Source organism: Linepithema humile, chromosome 1, assembly GCF_040581485.1.
Source record: "Linepithema humile isolate Giens D197 chromosome 1, Lhum_UNIL_v1.0, whole genome shotgun sequence".
Lineage (NCBI taxonomy): Eukaryota > Metazoa > Arthropoda > Insecta > Hymenoptera > Formicidae > Linepithema > Linepithema humile.
The window spans coordinates 33,392,854-33,412,340 of NC_090128.1; the positions used below are offsets into that span (position 1 = coordinate 33,392,854).

At 41.4% G+C, this 19,487-nt stretch overlaps 1 protein-coding gene across 8 annotated transcripts in view; it reads right to left on the bottom strand.

The window, feature by feature from the left end:
• The window catches only part of Pgant9 (polypeptide N-acetylgalactosaminyltransferase 9), a 214,801-nt gene that overhangs the window by 78,202 nt on the left and 117,112 nt on the right, over nucleotides 1-19,487 (bottom strand). For 6 of the 8 annotated variants that reach the window (XM_067347569.1, XM_067347565.1, XM_067347562.1 and 3 more), the window contains one exon: nucleotides 12,187-12,296. The gene's annotated coding sequence lies outside the window, so the exon portion shown is untranslated. Of the gene's footprint in view, nucleotides 1-12,186; nucleotides 12,297-17,704; nucleotides 17,954-19,487 lie in introns of all 8 variants that reach the window. The other 2 variants (XM_067347563.1, XM_067347568.1) reach the window with 1 other exon arrangement.

The following is a 19,487-nucleotide window of genomic DNA, read 5'->3' on the forward strand; positions in this document are numbered from 1 at the left end:
GTGACGTGCAGGGCAAAATCGGAGTCGCGAACTTCACGACGTTCTCTGTTGCGGTATGGACCGCTCCGACGCTTCCGGCGTTCTCCGGTTAGATATATATATGTACGTAACCAGCGCCGGTGTGCGCCACGAACGGTTGACGTGGAAATATGGCGTTTACACAGCTGCCACGAGCGTGTGGGACAAAGCGCCTTTTAATTAACGCGCATAGATCAGTCTCAAAACAGAGACATGCGCGTCGCGTTGGATCTGCTCTGGTATCACGCTCCGGTACCCGGCGTTATCCTCATATCACGCGTGTCACGCGTGCGAAAATAGAGTGACTCGCGGCAACAACTGATTCTATCATTCCCCACACGCGGAATTGAATGGATCGTTAAAAATAAGTAAAATTACACGCACCGTATGTTCGTCGTTCAATTATTAACCAAAATTGTTCCGCTCTTCCCGAAACACGCCATTTCACTTTGATTAATTAACTTCGAAGCGTCAGATCATGTTACGCAACCGAAACATCAAAATTCCAGCACGAGTTCACTGAGTGGTCGTGATGGCCATTTAATATTCTCATAACAGGGAACAATGCTCAGAGCGATGCCGTTAAAAGCGATGCGGTTTCTCAAAAGCGCTAGCAGGGGTGGCACAGTCCGCCCGGTTTTCGCGCTGAAAAGGAAACGCTCAACTGTAGCCCGGTCACGTCTCGCCGAAAATACACGTCGACTGGCGCGGCACACTCGGTGTGTTCGAATTTGCAGCGTTCGAGTTCTCAACTGCGGCCCATCTCCCGACCAAATGTTCCGCGCCAGGGGTTCCTGCAACCGAGTGACCCGCACTCGACAAGTGCGGTTCGCGAACGCGCGTCGTGCGAACTCCTGTTGAGTGTACCGAAGTAAAACTGGAGCGCTACAAAGGACTGAATTTAGAGTCGTCGCGCGAACCGCGGCGAGTCCCTTTGTGAGACGGACCGTTTCGCATTGCCTAACACTGGCTGTGTAGCGAAGCAACGTGCGCGCTGGTAGGGATAGAAATAGATTAGAATGCCACATGTGGCATAAGCGCAGTTTAAGTATTCGCCGAGTCACGGGCCATCAACGAATCGTCGAAATTAGCTCACGCTCCGCGAATCTCGGAATATCAAACTGCGCGTCATAAGCGTGAAATCAAAGCGAACGGCGTTCGCACTTTGTACATGTAGAGCGTAAAGCGGAAGTATAAGAAGAAGATGGAGAAAAACACGAGGGAGAGGGGAAGAGAAGCGATATTTCCCGTAAGAAATTCGCGAGCGCTGAGCGAATATTCGCTGCGCGTGTTTACGTCGCTCAAGCGCGCCGTTGCGATTTTTTTCATTAAGGGCTTCGTCGCTTTGTCTCATCTGCGCGCGCGGATGAAGAGTGTAAGCCGGAAAAATGCAGCGCAGCAGTGGTGTTAGTGGTTGTTGCTGTTGCCGCTTGTGTGTAGCCTGGCAGCAGCGCATTACGTCAAGACTAGATTCCCGACGCGCGACGTTATACACGCGTCTTTCCGCTCTGATACGCGAAGAGAAAGAGAAAGAGAAAGAGAGAGAGAGAGAGAGAGAGAGAGAGAGAGAGAGAGAGAGAGAGAGAGAGAGAGAGAGAGAGAACGCGTGCGGCGCGTTCGCGTGATCATTGTTAGTCTGACATTCTGCAAAGGGAAGAAAAACGAGAAGAGTGGGAAACCTGCCGTTTACACACGGTAGTCGGGGAAACCGTAGGGGGGCGGGGACGATGTTGGGTAGACTCCACGGCGTGGCGCAGGTACCTTCGGGCAACACGCCGTAATTCCGCAACGCGCCTGTCAGGTCCGCATGACTTAACGTACACAGAAGGCGCGACGACGCTGCAGAAATGACTTTATGCAAGGTAAAATGCCGCAGAGAAAGGGAGATCACGGAGATGTTTGCGCTGCCAACGAAACAAAAAAAAAAAAAAAAAAAAAAAACAAGGTGACGATAAATCGCGGAAAACGAATTACACTGATCGCGTTAACATAATTCTCTCATTCGAGAGTCGGAAGCGCTAATGAATTCGATTGTGAAATTTCATCGCCTTTATGAAAGTTCCGGTCTTTGCGCACCATCAGTTGTTTGCTTCTGTGTTTTTCTTTCGCCCTCCCTGGGGTTATCTACTCTGTGTTGCGTTATATTTCCCGAGCTAATTTCAACTTAAGTCTTTCTATTAATATGTTATATCCCACTAGTATCTCCTTTGAGAATATTAATAATTTAAAGGGGAACGCGCACATGCATTGCCCATTAGGAAATTTGAATCTGCACGAAATCCTGGGAAAGCTCGTATGAGCAGCTTAGCTTTAGTAATGCACTTTCTATATTAGAAATATTTTATACACATAATCGGATATCAGGCTGAAATTCTGCAGTGTAAGCTTATTTTTCACTTATTTCAAAAAATTTAATTGCGCTCGCGTAAAAGTTGAGATATACTCGTACACTAATTAGTCTTTGAAAAAATTAAAATATAAAATATACACCTTTGTGCAAGAATTACTTGGAATTATTGGACAGATTTGACGTCACATTTGTACAATGTAAAATAATTACTTTTTATCTAATAATGACCTGTAAAATGTACAATTCGAAAATAAGAGAACCATTTCGTTAACACATAATAAAAAAGACTCGTGAACAAAAAATATAATTCGCAAATTATTCTTCTATTTAAAAAAAAACACAGCAAATATATTCAGCATTTTCAGAGTTAAAATTAAAAAAAGTACAAAATTTAACTGTCAAATAGAAATTTAATTTTGACAGCTGAGACTCAATTTGCAATGCCTTTATAAAACGGTCTTCTTCTTCTTCAGATGGGACATATTGACAGGTTGAACATAATATCGACAGCGAGAGTAATAATCTTCCGTAAACAAAAATCTCATCGGGCTTATATAGCTTAGTTCATAAAAAAAAGCACCGGAAAAATCTGACATCACGCTACGGCCTCGCGCTGTCGTACCTGTTTGCACAAAGGCAAACACAATCAACTTCTAACAGCGTCAGAATACGGAGCAGCCGGGGCGCAGATTTTATAAACAAAATATTCTAGATGAATTTACAATAGATTCGTAAAAATGTATAAAAAATTGCAATCAGATTATTTAGCATCACAATATACTAAATCAGATTCGAAATATTTCTCTAATTTAAAACAACTGATAATAGAAATCTTGAGATAACAAAACTTTGGTAATTCAGTCGCTGTAGAGGAACATTCCGAGCTAAAACGGAGCAATCTGTGTTAATTAAGCCGACGCGGAGGAACGAGGATTCTACGAGGATAATCGTCTGATCTTTGCATATCGGAGATCTCAGAGTTAAGAATTACCTCGGCGTTGCGAGAGCGGAACGTAAGAGAGAACAGGCGACAAAGAAAAAAGAATAACGATAGCAGTCGGCGAAACAAGCGATCTTTCTGTCGGAGACGACTTACAGCCCGCTAGGCACATTGTAGCACTCCGTAGCCCGGAGTCTACGTGGCTGCATCTGCATGATAGCACGGAAACCATTTACAAAATGAGGAAGAGAAGAGACGAGAATGAAAGAGAGAGAGAAAAAAAACAAAGATATAATCTCTGCAGAAGTTATCTTTCAGATTATTCACCATTGTCCCGTTAAAAAAAAAGATGCTTCGACATTGCAAAAGCTGCCTTGGTAAATAATTTTGCGACTTATCGATCAAACGCTAGCCCAATATTCGCGCATTAAAAGATTTAATATTTGTGGAAAAATTAATTCTCATCAGAGACGGTAAGATTCGTGTTATTCGTATTGAAGGTTAAAGTTATCTCACAATCTAATTATTTATAAGTGATTCAAAAAAATTAATTTTGAATTTGTAACGAAGAAATGATTCGTCTGATTAGGTATCAAAATAGCGTTCTCTGCGACAATCGCCATCAAAAATTTGCGGAGTTTTCTCCCGATGTCGTTTAAATGTTAAAGCGACTCTATGAGGACGACGATGATGCTTAAAAAATTAATCGCGTAATTCCTGGCGAAAAGGTGCAGAAACGGAAGAAGAAAGCAGACGCCTTTCGCCCTGTCGCGCCGCACCGCTATTCATTTTTCCGCTGCAAGAGAGAAGCGAGGAAAGGATAAGGGTAATTAATTAATCCGGATGAAGGTACACCCGAGAACTTCCGTCTCGCCCTTGCGCTCTTTATTACCGGCGCGAAACAATGGCGAGCGTGCCCTCGAGGGCCTCTTCGCCCCGAGAAATAGTCGAGCGATTCCCCGCAACGAACACGGCACACGCGCCGCTCGTCGCGGATTTGCATGAAGTTCGGAAAGTTTTCAAATAAACACGGGGAATACCGCGGCAAGAAAACGGCAGCAGTTAACGGAACTTTTCCATTTCCGCTTCTCGCCGCTCGTCCGCGGAAGTCGAGGTCCGCGCCGCGCGCGACTCCGCCGTTCCTGGATCTTGCAAAAACTTGAAACCCCGAGCGATCTCGCGAGAGAAACGATTCCCTGCTGGGAAATCCCTTAATTATGGTGTAAGAAGCGCAAGCTGTAAGAGTTAATCTGCTCGCCTTCGTCGCGAACCGTGTAACGACAAAGTTATTTCCGTGTCTTCTAATTATGACGTAGAATTGAAGTTGGCGTATTTTGAGTGCTTTTAGATTATCATGTGTGTGTGTGTGTGAAACGGAGAGAAAAACAAATAAAAAATTTATAAATTTTGTAAAGAATATTTTATGCATATTTTTAATTTATATCTTTTCCTTAGAAACACATATATAGACTCATTTTTAGCAAAAATCATTAAATTTTGCCTAAAATATTCCACTCATCGATTTGTGCATTATCAAAGAACGTCAATTAATTTTGCACGTTATAATTGCATGTACATAAATCTAATTTTATTTCTTTGTAATTAAAAAATTTCACTAATAAATTATGATTTTGTTACAATATAAACTCTCGTTAAAATATAAACTTGATTAAAAACGTACATAACATTGGAACAATAGATAGCATGTCTGGAATACAACAGAAGGTCAAATATTATCAAAGTGCTTGAATTATAAGTCTGATAACGCGGACAATTCACAAGTTTTCTTTAAAAAAAAAAAAAATACACAAGCTAATATTTTTTTAAATATGCAGAATTAAAAAAATCAAGTTTATTATTTTGTAAAGAAGGAAAAACATTAAAATGCAAATTAAAATATAATCTGGGAAAAAAATATTTCAAGAGTAAAATTTAAAAAATGATAAAAAAATAAAATGGTATAATTAATATATTGTACGGTTTTAGAAACTCTTCTTCCAAGTAATTCTTTAATTATAAAATGTGTATTAATGGAATAACTAGCGATATTGTGCAAGAGCGAAAATTTTTAACAAGCCGAGATGGACATAACACGCGTCTAAGCGAATGCATTGCTACCGGCGAGATTACAATACATATGAGATCGTACTGCCATCAGCAGTGCATCAGGCAGCAGAGGAGATATGCTCCGTACAAAATTTCAATCTTATCGCCGAGCATGAGAACATTCTTCGTATTCTTCTTCTATCACGTTTCCGGCTGAGAAAAGAGATACGGCTTACGAGTCTCTTACGTTAGCGCCTTATGCGATTATAATGAGCTTGGAATAAAAATACCGGTGAGACAACACAGAGGGAAAGTAACTTCAATATGTGTAAAATATTTCATTACTCTATTTACCTTATATTATTTATTTCATGTTTATTTAAAGCCTTTCTAAAATAATTAACTGTTAAATAATTAACTTCAGGTTTAATTGAGTCTCCGTCTCTCACTTTCAAGATAATAATAGACGAAGTAGAACGGCAATTGACAGCGATTAATATTTATGCTTGTATTTAATTAAATAAATGGTTATGCATGTGCGAGTGTGGAAACTTTCTCCGTCACCTACTTCGTGTTATTCATAGACAATCAAAAATGGAACGTGTACTTGTTCGAGGCACAACAATCGCGCGCCAATCGTCATCGATCGGTCATTTCGACACAAAGGAATGCGACACAGAGAATGCGACACCCACACGAGAATATTCCAAGCTTTCTTTTGCAACACCCACGCCGATTATCTACACACAATGCGTCACTTCATCGCGGATCATGCATGCAAGCGTTTACTGAATTACGACGGTATCCAATTCGACGTTCTTCGTGGCGGATGCGGCGAATTGAAACCCCGACGACCCCCGATCGATCCCTCTCGCAAGTTTCCCGAAGACCGTCAACCTCTCGTTGAAAACTTTCGTAGGGATCTTCGAGCGGAGCCGAGCGATCGAATTCCGTCTCCGGTAAGGACACCCTTTCAACAGGTACTTCCCGCCTTTTTGTAGCGCAAGATCGTCTCGCGGATTATGGCGGAATTGTGCCGCGACGACATTCACGGCCTGGAGCTGCCGCTTGGATTGATTCGCCGCGTCGTTACAGCGCGTGACTGACTGAAGTGCCGCGATAATCGTGAGCCCATCCTGTATCGAATAGAGCTTTTATCTGCAATACGCGGATCGATAAGGCGTGCTGCGATAACGTCGAAGTGCGTCCTACAATTTTAGCAGCTATACGTTCAAATCATTACTTAATCATCAAACTTAATTTATCTTACGTTTGTAAGATAAGAAATGTTTGTTTCCTCAATAATACGCGTAATACGTACAATATAGAAATATTTTTTAACAGCGCAATCTGAAATTTAGATTCAAAGATATATGGAGAAGCCGGGGAAACTAATTGTCTCGTCACTTGATCTAATTAGAAATAGTTTCGTTAATTAATCGCCAGACTATTATTCTTGCGAGACTGCGCACCGATAGCAAAATGCAAATTGAGCGAAATAATACAAATACGAAGGAATTGAGTCTATCTGCGTCTAGGAACGAAAATTATAAAGTCCTCGCAAGCCGAAATTTCGCGTTGCCTGTACGCGTTAACGTCCGTGGATGAGTTATTACCGTGAATAACATTATACCGAGAACTCGCCGAGTAATATTTCCGTACATACCCTTCGCACTTCGTGCCTGGTATTCGGTAAGATGTAATGATATTATTACGAACTTTTGAGAGGACGCACCCGCGTATATACGGTTCTGAAACGTACACGCGATGAGCGTGTTCTCGCACGCGTGTTTTCTCGACGGAGCGTAACAATCGTGCGAATATCTATTTTTTTTACGACGATAATACTGCGCCCACGCACGTATATCTCCGCGCGACGTAGCGCGTACGCGTAACAGAAGAGAGAGAGAGAAAGCGTAGGAATTTCTGAATTATTGTTTGACATTCTGATGGGGACGTACGCGGGGATATTTAATTAAGCCGCAGCCATAATGAAGAGAGGAGAGGCGAGCGCGCGCTGGCCACGCCGCTGTTCGCTTCGTTTCTGACCGACGTACCGACCGTGTCGTGTCACTTTAACGTTTTGCGCCGGAGAGAGAGTATACGTCCGTTTGCATTACGTTCCGCGGTAATGCCTCGTATGTACGTGCCCGTACACGATATTCATAGGGACGTTTAACACGCGGCTAGATCTTCCGCCCTCCCATTCCCCTGCCCTTGTACGTACATAAAACATCGCGCCTGAAATTAATATACCGAACACGGGATATTGTCCTGCGATTTCGGCGATGCGGCGCGGTCAAAATATATCGCAATGACAACGTCGATTACCTCATCAATAGATTCAATCGCTATTAACGGTTGCGTGGGGAAAAATTAGGAGGAAGGGAATACTTTTTCTCGTTCGATGTTAAGAAGTTGATGGTTTAATCTTTTACGTGACTAATGGAAGAAAGCAACTAATGCACCTCTGTGAAGTTGGCCCCCCATTTTTCAAAATAAAAAAAAATGATTAGAGTTCTGGATGCCCCCCGAGGAGTTCTAGAGTTCTCAGACCATTTTAGAAAGAGTTCTGCCATTTAAAGTAAAGAAAACACCATTTGAAAAATGGGGGGGCTAACTTCACGGCGCCCCCCATTATGTAAAAAATCCAAATTTTTTTATAGTTCTGAGTAGATTTTAAATAGTTCTATAGTTCTAGATAAGATTCAAAAATAGTTCTGCTCGAAATACTACGTAAATTAAGTTTGAAATTCTCGACTTAGAAAACGAAAAATAGCGAGAACTCGTTCAATTTTGATTTTAGCGTTTCGAGCCTTAAGGATAATCGTTAGAACTCGTGAGGGGCTATACAGAACTCTCAACAGAACTGCCGGTTACCGAAAAAAAAATTTTTTTCCTGTAGGACTTAAAAATTTTTCGAATCCGAACCTTCAACCATCGAGAACTTTTTTATTTCGCCTCTGAGCGCTTCGAGTGTTAATAATTATTGTTACAACTCTTCGGGGGGCGTACAGAACTCTCAACAGAACTGCCGAATACCAAGAAAAAATTTTTATTAGAAATTTTTCGAATCCGAAACTTCAACCATTGAGAACTTTTTTATTTCGCCTCTGAGCGCTTCGAGTGTTAATAATTATTGTTACAACTCTTCGGGGGGCGTACAGAACTCTCAACAGAACTGCCGAATACCAAGAAAAAATTTTTATTAGAAATTTTTCGAATCCGAAACTTCAACCATTGAGAACTTTTTTATTTCGCCTCTGAGCGCTTCGAGTGTTAATAATTATCGTTAGAACTCTTCGGGGGGCGTCCAGAACTCTCATCAGAACTGCCGGTTACCAAGAAAAAATTTTTTTTCTGTAAGACAGAAATTTTTCGAATCCGAAACTTCAACCATTGAGAACTTTTTTATTTCACCTCTGAGCGTTACGAGTGTTCATAATTATCGTTAGAACTCTTCGGGGGGCGTCCAGAACTCTCATCAGAACTGCCGGTTACCAAGAAAAAATTTTTTTTTTATAAGAGAAATTTTTCGAATCCGAAACTTCAACCATTGAGAACTTTTTTATTTCGCCTCTAAGCGTTACGAGTGTTAACAATTATCGTTAGAACTCTTCGGGGGGCGTCCAGAACTCTCATCAGAACTGCCATTTTTTCTTTTTCTTGGTAACCGGCAGTTCTGATAAGAGTTCTGGACGCCCCCCGAAGAGTTCTAACGATAATTATTAACACTCGTAACGCTCAGAGGTGAAATAAAAAAGTTCTCAATGGTTGAAGTTTCGGATTCGAAAAATTTCTAAGCCTTACAGAAAAAAAAATTTTTTCTCGGTGACCGGCAGTTCTGATAAGAGTTCTGGACGACCCCCGAAGAGTTCTAACGATAATTGTTAACACTCGTAACGCTCAGAGGTGAAATAAAAAAGTTCTCAATGGTTGAAGTTTCGGATTCGAAAAATTTCTGTCTTACAGAAAAAAAATTTTTTCTTGGTAACCGGCAGTTCTGATGAGAGTTCTGGACGCCCCCCGAAGAGTTCTAACGATAATTATTAACACTCGAAGCGCTCAGAGGCGAAATAAAAAAGTTCTCAATGGTTGAAGTTTCGGATTCGAAAAATTTCTAATAAAAATTTTTTCTTGGTATTCGGCAGTTCTGTTGAGAGTTCTGTACGCCCCCCGAAGAGTTGTAACAATAATTATTAACACTCGAAGCGCTCAGAGGCGAAATAAAAAAGTTCTCAATGGTTGAAGTTTCGGATTCGAAAAATTTCTAATAAAAATTTTTTCTTGGTATTCGGCAGTTCTGTTGAGAGTTCTGTACGCCCCCCGAAGAGTTGTAACAATAATTATTAACACTCGAAGCGCTCAGAGGCGAAATAAAAAAGTTTTCGATGGTTGAAGGTTCGGATTCGAAAAATTTTTAAGTCCTACAGGAAAAAAATTTTTTTTTCGGTAACCGGCAGTTCTGTTGAGAGTTCTGTATAGCCCCTCACGAGTTCTAACGATTATCCTTAAGGCTCGAAACGCTAAAATCAAAATTGAACGAGTTCTCGCTATTTTTCGTTTTCTAAGTCGAGAATTTCAAACTTAATTTACGTAGTATTTCGAGCAGAACTATTTTTGAATCTTATCTAGAACTATAGAACTATTTAAAATCTACTCAGAACTATAAAAAAATTTGGATTTTTTACATAATGGGGGGCGCCGTGAAGTTAGCCCCCCCATTTTTCAAATGGTGTTTTCTTTACTTTAAATGGCAGAACTCTTTCTAAAATGGTCTGAGAACTCTAGAACTCCTCGGGGGGCATCCAGAACTCTAATCATTTTTTTTTATTTTGAAAAATGGGGGGCCAACTTCACAGAGGTAACGAATGCTCCCTAGACAGTTCACATATTGAATTGCAGACCGGTGGAGGGCGTCGTGTATCGATGGAAAATTGTAACGCGAATATGCGTGCTCCGAATTAGCGAGAGACACACAGGCACTTACGTGCGTACATTTGATGCTCGAAGCGCGAATAATACATAGCTTTATGTAAACTTTCACGAGACAAATTTGCCTTTTACGAAATGAAACAGCTTGTGAAAGCAAACAAAGCGTAACTCTCTCGTATTCCACGTTTAAAACATGCAACGCGCAAAGACATTGGAAAATTTAATACTGTTGTCTTCTCTTTGGTATTTTTCTAGTTAATTTGAAGTCGCTTTGATATTTTTTCAAGCATTTTAAAGATAAAAGATATTTTTATATCTCTTAAAATAATATAAAACGGAAAAATATTAATAAAAGTTACGATACAATTCAATTTCTTACTCTTTCCACTCAAGCGTTTTTAGTTACGCATTTGCGCTAATATTAAAGATATTGTAAATGTAGAAGCGATGTATATCCACTCGAGTCTAATAGAACGCATGGTCGATAAATACGTTTCGTAAATATTAGATATATCGCGTACGTTTAAGGCTCGCGGTAGCAATTACTATGCTGTGTCGAGAGTACGATCGACCCGTACGTTTCCGCTGAATTAATTGCTCCTAAACGGGGCCAGCCCGGGGTGATAGGGGCGCTGCTCGGCAGGGTGAGTGAGCTCGAGGGCGCGATTAAATCACGCTCGTTAAATCGAAGCGGCCGCCGCGCGGCGCCGCAAAAATTGGTCGCTCGTTTATTCCGGCCGGCGCTGAAATCGGCACTATATAACGGGAACGAGCGATGAAAAATTAATAAGCCCACTGGTTGCCACAGTTCGACGGCGGACGAAAAAGAGCGCGTGAGAACGCCGGAGAATGGCGAATATCTGCGAAAACAGAACGAACGATGACAGTTTTCCCGCGGGTTCAACGTATCGGACTTTTTTCTTCCACTTTTTACGCGTCTGACCGCGACGAAATTAAATGCAGCGCGAGCGTGACGTCCGTCAATCGGAATAAGTAAATTAAACCTGGCTGGGAAGGAAAACTCTCTTCGTATCGACGACCGTCTTCGATATTCGACGCGTCCGCGACGTCTTTGATAAAATTAAATGACATCGTGGGGATTACCTACGTGCGAGAAAGAAAAAGAAAAACAACGTTCCACAACGTTCCGATGACATCAATTGTGAATTCCGACTATAGAGCGTGGATCTTCCCCCCCGCATAATAAATTCATTTTAATTTCAGCATTTCTTTTCTCTTTGCTATCCAGAAATAACTAATTTCTGGCCGCGCGCTTGAAATTCCGTTATATCATCCCAAAGAGTTTCCTGTTCATTCTCCGGCAAATTTCTATTTTTTCTTTTCCTTTTTCTTTCGCTCCACCATGGGCGGAACAAGTGAATAACTTTCTACTCCATTCCCGATGAAGTGGCAAAAGCTCGATATCAAATTGGCGGGCTCCGTCGCGGGATTCGCCCGATAGAAAATTTTTAATGAAAGTTACTAGGGGCAGGATGCGGGAAAGTTACGGAGGAGCCAACGAAGCGCGAAGAGTCCCTGGTAATCTCTGACATCTTGTTACAGCGCGCGGTGTAAGAAGAGCGCCGGCGGAAGCCGGTGCAGGCGGGCGGGCGGGCGGGGGCAAGTCTGGTCGCGTCGCGGCGCGACCTCCTCGTTCAATTAAAGCGTCAGCGTCCGCGGAAAACTTTTATATGAATGGTTTTCATTACGTCGCGGACTTATTAAGGGCGTCTTCGCGCGGGCATTAATATCCTCGTCGCAACGAGTTTTGTTATCAAGCGCGACCATTCAGGCCGCGCGATGGGTCGGCGGGCGCGCCGGCAAGCACGGCACTATTTTAACATCGGCAAACTTGCGGCTGAAATCTGCAAAACCCCAAGATACTTCCGGTACATACCACTTGCGCTGCGTCGTGGCTCGCTCCAGCTAGAGAGCCTCCGCTTCTTGAATAAGAGAAAATCTTCGACGTCTGGTTTCTCTGCACGCTCGCTGGTCAATTATTTCGGTCTGAAAAGAGAAAAAGATATTGTCAAAGTTAGACAAAGATAAATTTTTACAATATTGAATGGAAATATTGTATCGTTATTGTATCGTATCGCTCGCGGTATTTTGTTCGGAATAAAAGGCGGAAGTAATTCATTTTGGTGTATGTGTGTATTGGTGTGTAGCCGTGTATGTGATATTAAAGGGTTAGCAACAATGGCCGGTAATTTGCTATTCGGAATCATGCCGCAGAAATGTATTCTTGCGTGATGATATATATATATGCAACGCGCGCGTAATCGTACGGTCGGTTACACGGGCACATCGCCATACGTTCGACTAAACCGGTGATAAAACAAATCGTGACAAATTGCCGACGAGATGTGGCAGTCTCGCGCCACGCAATTGCACCCGGCGAGACGGCCTCACCGGGTTAAAGAATGAAAAAACGTGACGAGGGACGCGCGTGCGAATTACGTTGAGAGTAGATTGCGGTTTCCACATAAACATTTATTTACTACGTTTTTTTCAATATTACTGTTCTGTGAATGGTGAAATATGGTAGGTAAGTAATTAAAAAAAAAAAAATAAAAATATAAAAATTTCTTCATTAAAAATAATACCTTTCGCATAAAATGAGATGTACTTTAAGTAACGGCATTTATAAAGGTGATGCGGCAGTTTGCACTTTACAAATGTAAAAAGCACGGTAGATACGGAAAGACGGAGGACGACGGAATTATGCCTGCGCGACACGCGAAAGTAATTCCTGTGGCGGGTGTCTACCTGATTTCGCAGAGTGCACCCTTCGCGGACTTTCCGGCTGTAATAAAAAATTGCGTTTGCGCATGTTCCATCTCTTAAGTACGTCCGAGAGGCTGATTCCGCGGCACCAACACCGGCGCCAGTAGCGTGCATGTGCCACCGTAGTTTCTCGCCAGACTTCTGCAATTTCGCATCGGGCGGAAGGGACAGGAGCGAGCTTGAGAATGGCGCCGACGAGGAGGGAATGCAGAAGATAAGACAAATGGAGATGAAGGGAGAGAGAAGTGCGCGCCGAGAAAAAGGATGAAAATCGTAAGAACGACAGGTAATATACAAGAAATGCATAATGTCCTCGCCGGTTGCGATGCGCCGCGCCACCGAGGAAAATATATATAAAATACAAGCGCGTCTCTCTCTCTCTCTCTCTCTCTCTCGCTCTCTCCCCCCGTCGCATTCAGACGGTCCAGCGAGGCGAGAGGCGAACCGTTAGCGCGCGGAAATGGACCGCTGAGTGTGCTCGGGCACCGCATTAATGCATCACTAAGTAACTTGTGGTAATGAGCGAGCGGTTGCCAGTAAGTACCACTCGACAAGTACGGAAGCAAGTAACGAATATCGCGTCCTTTGCCGTTCGACTTCCTTCCCGCGTTACTCGAGTGTAAAATAGTAGCCTCGAGTCATATCTGCTTCCGTGGAATTATTCTTACGGTTAATTACACGGCGTGCGGCGTTGCTCTTATGTATGTCATTAATATCGAGAACGCGAGGAGGGTTTCTACAAATGAAAGGCAGATAGCTCGGTGGAAAGTAATAGACCACGGAATTAGAATCCAGCAGTTCGGTTTCACTGCAAACTGATACATGCAAGACTATTAAAGAGCAAATGCACGCGTTGACTGTTCGCTTCAACGAAAACGTACGCGACGTCTCGCCCGTTGTTTCCGGCATGTTGCAAGGTTCGTGGTAGTTAACTTTCTGCTAATTAGAGTTCAAGATATCCCAAGGAAGGTCTTGGCTGAGCTTCGGCAATGCGAGTAAGAAGATGTACATACGCATCAAAAGAAAATTCACAAGTTTTCGATATTATAAAAAGTCGTTTTCAAGTTTGCGAACTGAAAGATATCTCAGTGCGTATTCTCTTTGATTTTATATTCAGAAAAAATAATCTACTCTGAAGGCTTGAAAAATTTCCATTTCTATATTAGAAATCTCATTAATCTTTAATTTGCGCAAATGTCATCCGACCGAGAAAGATGGCTGAGCTCTTGAAAATAATTGGAAAAATAAGCGATTCGTACCTTATCCGGGCGAGCAATCCCACATGCCTCTTATTGCGCGTCCTCGTTTCCTCTTACTTTCTGCGCGCCTGTACAGAAGCTCGCAACGCGCAAATTCGCGATGCAATTTCGCCGTAATTTAATTTAACGCGGCATCGTCCGAGCAAACTTTCTCGCTTCCTAAATCCCGTAGGAGCTCGCTGTCGGGTTAAAGCAGGCACAAGCGGATGGATTTTTATCCTCCCTTTTTTCCCCGACTGCTTCTCACTCACTCTCTCTCTCTTCCCCTTTCTCTGTGTCACGCTCTAATTTACGGAGTGATTTTTGACGGAATTGTAAAATTGAAGTCGGCAAACGCGTGAAGAGGAAGAGAGATGATTGCACGCGGCGGAAGCTTCATTTCGGATTTCGGGGCAAACATATTTGCCGGATTCAATTAGAGTGTAAACTACTTCCTGCGTTGAAACCTCAATATAAATTCTAGCCTGTTATACGGTAATCCCGGATTATTATCGTCATTATTATCCGATGAATAAATTATTACATTACGTGCTGTTTTCACCGTATATATTTAATTTATTTTCCTGTCCCCTTTCCTCCATTTAATTTCCCCCAAATCGCTTCCAAAATGCTGCAGAGAGGAGAATTATAGAGAACAATTTGGTACCTCATATTTTTGTGGTCACTCTTGACATTCCGCGCTACTAGTTTCATTGCTTCTTTTTTTTATTGTGCCGCGATATCTCGTCGAATCGTTTGATAGCGGATTTGTGGGGGCGTCCCTCAGCTTCGCGCACGGTTCTAGTAATTTGTTGCAGCGGTACATTCGCTGCGGATCGAAGAGATTAAGAGCGTCTATGAATACGTGAGCTGCGCCGAGCCGCGAGAACAGTATACGTTAATAACACGCGATCTTTTTTGTCATCATCAGTGAACTGCGACCAATAAATCACATATCGCGCCATATAGTAATTAAGTGTAGTATTGCGAACAGGGACGGATTTCGGTTTCTGCCGCTCCTAGGCTGTATCAAATTTGCCACCCCTTAATGACAGTGGAGCAAGGGGGAATTTTTTTATTAATTAAATAAGAAATAGATAATAAAATAGGAAACAGGTATCTTATATATAGGATTCTTTGAATAATAATAAATAACACATTCTCTCTCGCGCGCGCGCGTTTCCAGTTTTCTTCTCCAATTGTCAACCGATTTTGTTGATATTTTTTCTATGATATTTAATATTACCCCGAGCATATAAAGCCAGAAATGTAAAGAACGTAAAAAAATTTTTTAAATTAAAAAAACTCAAAGAAAAAATTTTAGCAAAAATGGTTGAGAATTGGAGGAGAAAAACAGGAAATAAATTTCGCCGAAAACGCCGGAAAAAATAGCACTTTACACGCTCTTTACCAGTAATAATCACGAACATATTTATATTATGATTATTTTAATAAAAATCAGAATGTATTTCGAATATAAATCGAGATAATAAATCAAGTTAATAAATTTTTTTTTAATTCAAAAATTAAAAATTTGCCGCCCCCTAAAATCTGCCGCCCTAGGCTATAGCCTGTCCAGCCTAATGGGAAATCCGCCCCTGATTGCAAAGCATCCGCTTTTAAAGCTATTGTACTTTGTTAAATTACTTTATTAAGAGTAGTTTAAAAGTCTTTGAACGTCGTTTCCGAGTCGTATATCATTCGCAAATAATTACAAATATATATTGATATTAAAAATAATGATATATATGAGCTTTTTATTTAAGAACAGTTATTAATATTCAAAGGCAATTATTGTATTATTATCACTTCTATTATATTTCCAGAAATATTGACTGTCAATCATTATGTCAATCATTTATAATAGTTATGATTTCAAATGTCATTCATTAAGACATGATAAATGTCTACAATTATTATAGACTAAATAATTATTGATAGAATAGTATAGTTTATTAATAAAATTAATGAAGCTATAAAAAACATATTTTGTGTCCAGCATTGTAAGAGATTTTGTAGTGAATTAATTTGAAATCAGTACTTAATAAAGATAACTAATCTGTCAGGATAATATTATATTTCATGGTATAAGTCTTCCAGTACAAGGTATTTGACTTCACTTCGTCAGTGTTGGCAGCGGACTTCCCTCTTTCGCCCAAAATACGTAGTTTAATACATCTCTATATGCGCTCTGTTTCTGAAGCGCCGTCTATCGCTCAAACTTTTCGAAAACGCTCGTTATCGCTTACAGTATTAAATAATTTTCTGTCGATTCCGTAGCATAATCTAAACAATATGTAAATATAAATATTTGATATCTTTTATATATTCTTAATTTATATCTATAGATAAATCTAATTTTATTTGCTTCGTGGTAATTTTCCAAATGCCTGAGGAAATGCAAATATAACATATTTAAAAAAATTTTGCCTTTTTTTACCTTGGATATTTAACAACAAGCAAATTCATGCATTTCATGTAACGCGCTAGTTAATGGTCATATGGACTCTATTTGGATGAATTTCCAGGATCCGTTTCCCGTTTTCGTGTCATATCGGAAATGTCGTTCCTTGTCTCTTCCGTGCGATTGCGCTAAAGGTATTTGCGTCGCGCGATTTTATGGATGGTACAACGGAAGCGCATGAAAGCACGATGAATATGTTCGATGTGCATCGAGAAAATGCATGCGCCGAGTGGCAGGGCAAAACAACGCGGACGAATCAAATCCCTTTTATAGTTTCTCGTGATTTTTTTCCAATTTTTCAGATCGGCGAGTGTTTCCTGACTGATAGGCTATCTAGATGATTTTACAGATAACCAAATGAAAGACATCGCTCGTCACACATGCCGACAACGCATTTTGTTTTCGCACTGTTCTATAAATATTTTTGTAAAACTTCAAAATAGAATTATTTTATTTTATCAAATATTCACGTCATATATTAAAAAAAAATTCCCTTCCGGATTTTGTATAAAATTCGCAATAAAAGTTTGCGAGGTACTCGAAAATTCTGCCATTAAATAATTTAACGTTTTAATTGTTAGACCGAAACTTCCGTCGATGTTATGTTTCTTCACAATTTGCGGAAACATTTCGGAAGTTCGTCGATGTGGAATTACGTCAACGGGATTAACATTCGCCCGATGGACGACAATTTGTCTTTGCGCCATTAAAATTCTTCGAGAAGTTTCCCAGGAGTTTCCAGCTGAAACATCCTCCAACAACCCAGCCGGAGTATTCGAGTCCTCGAAATGTCGCAAAAAGTTGGCCGATGTTAATGGGTCGGTACGATTACGTGAACCGCAAAGCGGCACGACCGGCCGCGACGAGAGAGGCAAAGAACAAAGTACCGTTATTCCCCACGCCAAAGATGCAACGGCGATACTCACGGAGAGCTCCTGGAGCATCGTGCCACCGTGGACGAAGTTCTCGCCGTTGAATTATGCATGATTTCCTGCCCTCGGTCGCTCGCTAACCATCCGCGTCAACGCCACTTTCGCCGCGCCTTATTTAATAATCGCGGCGAGATCTCTAGTATTAGAAAGGCGCGGCAATCTTGCAGGTAAGAAGCTTACGTGAACTGAGTGTGTATCACGTGCGACTAATACTGTCTCCAGATGAGTCTCACATTGCAAGATCTAAAAGAATGCAAAGTTCGTATTTTTTTTAATTCACAATTATTTGAATATTCTTTGGAAATGTCGGGTATTTTTATACCGCAATTACCGCACGCTTCACTTATTATTTCATTACAAAGCAACGCCATCTTGCAGCGCGATAGAAAATAAATAGCCATTACTTCTTCCCTGTGTCAATTGCGCCCAACACAGTGACACATGTAAGAAACTGGTAAGGTAAAGCGTCTTATCATTACACTTACCCCGCACTTATACTACAATAGGCTACTTTCGACGCACGTGTACTACAAAATAGCATATGTATCAAGTGCGGGATGGCAATTGCCAACTCGTGGGTAGGGAGGGAATGGTCGCACTCGCCTTCGGCTCGTGCGACCATTCTCCCCTCCCTACCCACTCGTGGGCAATTGCCAACTTCCCGCACTTGATACACAATATACTATTGTACTCTCGCTCACATAGATTGAAATATAATTAACCTTTTCACGAATTCTCCGGATTTTTTTTCCACGAGCTTTATCTTGACAAACATAAATTTTGGTTTTAATCTAGCCTGATACTTCCCGCGGTTAAAGTACCAATTGCGGTGGCCGCGACGATAACGAGTAAAGAAATTAATATGACGTCATTCGCACATGCTCGTACGGATACATTGTTATCGCAAGTGCCGCGTCGGAAACCGCGCATGGACAGAATTTGCGAGGGCGAGCCGGGTGAGTATAGCAAACGTGTTCCAACACACGGACGCGCCACGGTGCACCATAACCAGCCGCTCGGAGTGCAAGCTCCGTCGGTGCTTGAAACTTAATCCTCCGCGACGTCATAAGATAACGGCACTCGGTATCGCATAAACTTCATTGTTCTCGAGGTAAGCGCCTGGCACAACATTGCCGTTACATCGTCGCGCGCCTGCATTGTCTTCAGAACGACTGCATCCTGACGTCGCGCTGATCTGGCGTCCGTTTTCGATGCATTAAATCGGGATCGTCGATTAATGGAGTACCGATTAATGAAACTATAGAGCGCACATTGTAGCTTCGCGACGTCACCGAAGTAAACGAGATAGCTCGCAAAGTGATGAAACAATCTCAACTACAATTCCCTTTCTCATCATTTTCCTTTCATATACGCACATAATTTACAAACATACTACAAACATATTACAAACATAAGTAAATGCATAACAATTTTGTTTTCAATTTAGAAGCTGTTCCAATTATGACAGATGAATTCGGCATGTAATGTGTTTTAAAAAATATAAAAGATAAATAGTTCTGTGGCGTAAATTACTCACTTAACATTATTAAATAAACAGTATAATAATTATGCACTAATTTATTTTAATGAAAATTATTTTACTAACCACACTCAGCGCTTTATTACTACTTCAAGTGGCGGAAGAGTCTTGTAAAGCAAAGACGTTGCAAGGATTTAAAACAACTGAGCTGGAATATGAGATAAGAACGCGCGCGGTGGAAAATGCTCTTCGGAGCAGAGAGAAACACGATGTTATGTAAGGAACAGGATATTCTAG